Source organism: Ailuropoda melanoleuca, chromosome 1 (genome assembly GCF_002007445.2).
Source record: "Ailuropoda melanoleuca isolate Jingjing chromosome 1, ASM200744v2, whole genome shotgun sequence".
In the NCBI taxonomy this organism is placed as follows: Eukaryota; Metazoa; Chordata; class Mammalia; order Carnivora; family Ursidae; genus Ailuropoda; species Ailuropoda melanoleuca.
The window spans coordinates 135575208-135581217 of NC_048218.1; the positions used below are offsets into that span (position 1 = coordinate 135575208).

Genomic DNA, 6010 nt, shown 5'->3' on the forward strand with positions numbered 1-6010 from the left:
AGGGGGAGTGGCAGGCAGAGGGAGGGGGAGAAGCAGGCTCCTTGCAGAGCAGGGGGAGCCCCAAGTGGGACTCTATCCCAGGATCCCGGGATCATGACAGGAGCAGAAAGCAGTCGCTTAACCAACTTAGCCACCCAGGCGCCCAGGGAGAGAGAATCTTAAGCAGACTTTGCACTGAGCAGGGCCCTATACGGGCCTTGATCTCACAACTCTCAGATCAAAACCTGAGCCAAAACCAAGAGTTGGATGCCTAACCAATGTGTCACCCAGGCACCCCTATTTGCTTATATTTAATGTGTTCCCATTTATACTTATACATGCATAATAGCATGTTATACCCACTTTCTCCATCTAGCTTTCTTTAACAATATATACTGGGGAAAAATCCTTAGTAGTCATATTCCTTTCATTGTGTTAGGATTAGTATTGCCTAGAACTCTATTGGTTTACTTTACTGTGTGTATTTAACCAACCCATGTCCCTTCTTGATGTACATTTGGGTTTTTTTCCAGGCTTTATTTTTCATGTATTGCTACCATAAATAGCCTTTTACACATCATTTTATTTTTCATATTTTTTTCAGTGTATCTCTGGGATATGTTCTTAGAAGTAGTATTACTGGGTCACAAAACAAATGCAAAAATGTTGCCGGCAATTATTAAATTTCCTTCCAAAGTGGTTTTAACATTTTGCATTTCCCTTACCAATATAGGAGAATGTTTTATTCATTTTCATCCACAGAGGGTATTGCCGAACTTTTGGATGTTAGCCAATACAATATGTGAGAAATGGGATCTCAGGGTGTTTTTAATTTGCAATTTCTTATTATGAGCAAAGCAGAATATCTTTCCATATTTTTCAGAGCACTTGTAGTTCTGTTCTCTTTGAGCTACCTGAATTTTTTTTTTCATTTTTCTATAGCACTGGGACTTTTGGTTTTAGATTTAACAGAGTTAATGGATTACCCTTATCTATTGTACACATTACTTTTTTTTCAGTTTGTCATTTTCCATTTTTCAGTGGTGAATTTATCAATTTACTGATGTTTTCCATAATTTTGTTTATAAATTGTGTCCTAATATGGACAGTTTCTCCATTCTGGATTTTTTAGTCAAACCTACCACCTATGTTCTCTTCTAGTACTTATAAGGTTAAAAAAAAATCTCTAACCCATTTAGAAGTTATCCAGCACATGATGGGAGGACTGGACCCAAATTTATTTTCTTTACATAGCTCTCATTACACAAACTTACTTATTACAAAGTTTTACCTTTTCCTCCCTGATTTGAGATGCCATTTTTATCTTACACTGACATTGCATCCTCAATTTGGAATATTTCCAGATTTTCATTAATGAGGTATGCTTTTAATTAACACTGATTTGTTGACATGAATGGGACAGTTGTCCAAAAGAACATCCTCCCTTCTGATTTTGTCTGCTTGCTTCCTCTTGATGTCCTTTAGCTTATTGCTCTTTCTATGACATTTTCAGTAAACTGTTAAGTTAAATGTGAAAGCTTGATGGATTCAAATGAGACATTTTTGACTAGAATAATCATTGCTAAAATTATATACCTCATATTATATCATAGCAGAAATTACATAATATCTCGTTGACCTACCCTCAAAGCTGCTAAAATTATCCACCACATTTGTTAACATAAATGATCTCTCTGTTGTACGTTTTCCCTTGAGATATTTCTAATAACAAAAATTAGGATTAAGTTTCTTTAAAATAGATTGATATATTTTATAAAAATAATACACAGACTAGAGGACAAAAATAATTGAAAATGTGTTTGTTAAGGTTGCTAGAGTTATAGGTATTTTCTTTTCAAAATTATCCTTAATATTGTATTTTCATGTACTTCTACACTTTTAAAAATTTAGTTATATCATTATTAAAACAAGGGTCAAAACTATCTCACCCAAATCATATCATCAGTAGATATTTTAATCGGTTTTGGGTTTTTTTGGTTGTTGTTTCATTGTTGTTTTGTTTTGTTTTTAGAGAGAGAGTGCACATGGTAAGAGACTGAGGGAAGGGCAGAGGACGAGGGAAAGAGAGAACCTTAAGCAGTCTCCAAGCCCAGCACAGAGCCTGTCAGGGGGCTAGATCCCTGGACCCAGAGATCATGACCTGAGCCAAAATCAAGAGTCAGACATTCTACTTACTGAGCCACCCAAGTGCCCCTCATCAGTAGATATTTTAATGACATATGGATCATTCAAACATTTTCTCTTTTTACTTATTCCCTTATTCCAAGCAAAGGAAAGGGAAAAATAGATCCATATTCAACATTTTTTTAAAAAAATTGATGATTATAAATTCTGATTTTAAAAAATGTATTTATTACTTATTTTCAATTTTTAAATTTGTTTTTTATGAATTAGTTTTTCATGAATTTGCATGCCTTCCTTGCAGAGTCCATGTTAAACTTCTCTGTATTGTTCCACTTTTAGTATACATGCTGCCAAAGCAAGCCCTGTTTTCAGTTCTATAGAATTATTACTAATAGACAATTAATATAATTGAGATTTGACAGGTAATTATTAAACAAATTTTATTCATTTTTTTAATGAGATGAATGGGTTTTACTCTAATTATTTTATGCAGACGTGGATTAATATAACTTATTTCTAGAATCACCCAGGATTCGACCTCAAATTTACTCCTCTTTTTCATGGTTATAAATGCCAACAGTAAGCAACATATTTCATATTTTAAAAAATGAATAAATGGAAATGAAAATTATTCTAGCAGAGATATATCACTCAATTATTTAAACTCTTTATGTGTTGTATGCCAAAATTATATTGTGATCTTTTAACCAAATTACTTTTAATGATTTATTAGCTGACAACTCAATTAGGTCTTCCTTTAATTTTGTTGAAAGCAAACACTGGAAACCACTTAAATCGTAAAAGCATTAGTTACCCAGCCATCAAAGTCATGTACATCTTCAGCTTTGGGGAAGTTTAAAAACAGGCTTTACCAAGACCTATCAAGTTTCCCAGTTTTCATACAAGTGTCTGAAGTTAAAGGAGGTTTCTTAGGCAAAGGTTTTTTTCACTGTTTCTTCATTTGGCACACTGGGGATTTTTACATATAATGCCAAATGTATCATGGCGAGATCCAAGATATGTGAGAATAAGTGGAAGAGGGAGATGGGGTCAGAAAACAGAACTGGCATAACGTCTGTGGAAAATGTCTACTCTGGTCTCTATCCATTTTAAAATTGGATTATTTGTTTTTGTGTGTGGAGTTTATGAGTTCTTTATATATTTTTGATATTAACTTCTTATCAGATATGTCATTTGCAAATATCTTCTCCCATTCAGTAGGTGGCCTTTTGTTTTGTTGAGAGTTTCCTTCACTGTGCAAAAGCTTTTTAGTTATCAAGCTATTAGTAGTCCCAATTGTTTATTTTTGCTTTTGTTTTACTTCCCTGAGACAAATCCAGAAAAATGTTGCTAAGGTTGATGTCCAAGAGTTTTCTTATAGGAGTTTTATGGTTTCAGGTCTTACATTTAGGTCTTTAATCCATTTTGAGTTTACCTTTATATATGGTGTACAAAGTGGTCCAATCTCTTTTTTTGCATGTAGTTGTCCAGTTTTTCTACCATCATTTATTGAAGAGACTGTTTATTCTCTATTGTATTTCCTTGCCTTATTTGTCATTGATGAATTGATCATATAAGCATGGGTTAATTTCTGGGCTCCCTATTCTGTTCCATTGACCTATGTGCCTATTTTTGTGCCAATACCATACTGTTTTAATTACTATAGCTTTGTAATATAGTTTGAAATCTGGGATTGGAAGACCTCCGGCTTTGTTCTTCTTTCTCAAGACTGCTTTGGTACTTGAAGTCTTTTCTAGTTCCAAAGAAATTTACAGATGGTCAACAGACATATGAAAAGATGATCAACATCACTAATCATCAGGGAAAATTAATGCAAATCAAAACTACAGTGAGATATCAACTCACACCAATCAAAATAACTAGTATTAAAAAGATAAAAAACAACAAAGGTTGGTGAGGATGTAGAGAAAAGAGAAACTTCATGAACTCTTGGTGGGAATGTAAACTGGTACTGCCTCTATGAAAAGTAGTAGAAATACCATATGATCCAATAACACCACTAGTGGGTATATGCCCAAAGAATATCAAAACACATTATTTGAAAAGATATACACAACTCTATGTTTATTGCAGCACTATTTACAATAGCCAAGATATGGAAGAAACAAAAGTGTCTACCAATAGATGAATGGAAAAAGAAAACAAGGCAATTTAAGGACAGCATAATTTCAAGGAGTTAAGCACATCATTTCTCCTAGTGCCTACACATATAATTTTAAAATAATTTTATTAAAATGAAGGGAAGATGTTATTGAGGGATGTTCTAAGCACAGTGTAGTTTCACGGATGGAAGCATATGGCTTTTCCCATGTGCTTGTATACATAAATTCAAAATCTTAAGGTAATGAAAGGAAGATGTTTCTTGACACCCACACCACAGATACACCACAAACACAATAGACCTATATCTCTAAACAACACATATGTGCCACATATAACACACATACAACAGATACACACCACACACATACTACACACACACATCACACATACATACACAGCACACATAAGTCATACTCACCAAGACACACACACCACACACAGTACACATCCACCAAGCTTATACCACACACCAAACACACACACTACACATACATAGCTCACATAGAACATATATACTACATACATCATCCACACATCACACACGCATCATACATAAAGCACTCACAGCACACAGCCACACATACCACACATATAACAAACACATACACACACAAGACATAAACCATATAACAGCACATAGAATATTACTTAGCCATAAAAAATAATGAGATCTTGCCATTTGTGACAACATGGATGGACCTAAAGGATATTATGTTAAGTGAAATCAGTCAGACAGAAAAAGACAAATGCCATATGATTTCATTTATATGTGGAGTCTAAAAAACATAATAAACAAATAAACAAACAAAAACAGAAACAGAATCATAGAAACCAAACTGGTGGTTGCTAGGGAGAGTGTGGGGGATGGGCAAAATGAGTGAAGAGGATTAAGAAGTACAGACTTTCAGTTATATAATAAATTAGTCACAGGGATGTAAAGTACCGCATAGGGAATATATAGTCAATAATATTGCAATAACTTTGGTGACAGATGGTAACTACACTTATCACGTGAGCATTTCATAATATATACAATTATTGAATCACTATGTTTTATACCTGACACTACTATAATATTGTATGTCAACTATACTTCAATTAAAATAAAAGGGGGAAAATGGCATAATATCTTGACTGCAAATATATTCTCAGACACACAAATTTTAGCAAAGAGTATTCATGAAAGTTGAGAAGTGGAGCAGGAAAGTGAGTTCCTTAACACTGTTCATACTTGCTTCTCCCTCAGAAAGTATGCTTTCCAGGGGAAAATACCTCTCAGTTTGAAGAGCGTGGTCACAGGTCATAAAAGAAAGTTATGTACAGTGCTTCTCAAAGTAAAAAACAAAATGTAGATAGAAGAGACGCTGAAAAGTTTCAAGAAACTAAGTTAGCAGCTAACATGTCAACATTGTCTATCTACACTTCTCTCCTTGATCTTCTGGAAACCTGTATGTTCTTTCCTGAAAAGACTCTAAATTGGGTCGGCTGAAATCTGCTGTTCCTCAGATGAACATAGTTTGATCCAAATAGCAGTCCTTCCACATGGAAAGATTCTCAAGTTTAAAGAGTTAGAAACTTCAGAGATCTGGCATTTAGCTTATTAAAACAATGACAAGTAGCCCTCATGAACCATGAGATAGATGATATAAAGTTTAGTAAATATTGTCTTCAGTATTATTATAGTAGATATTAGTGCTTTAATATACTAGATATTAATGCCAAACTATAGTGTTCAAAATACAATAGTATGGTTTATGCATAC

General features: G+C 33.9%; 1 pseudogene; it reads right to left on the reverse strand.

Moving 5' to 3' along the window:
• Positions 1-2385: 2385 nt before the first annotated feature.
• LOC117795504 lies at positions 2386-2483 on the reverse strand (annotated as a pseudogene).
• Positions 2484-6010: the final 3527 nt, after the last annotated feature.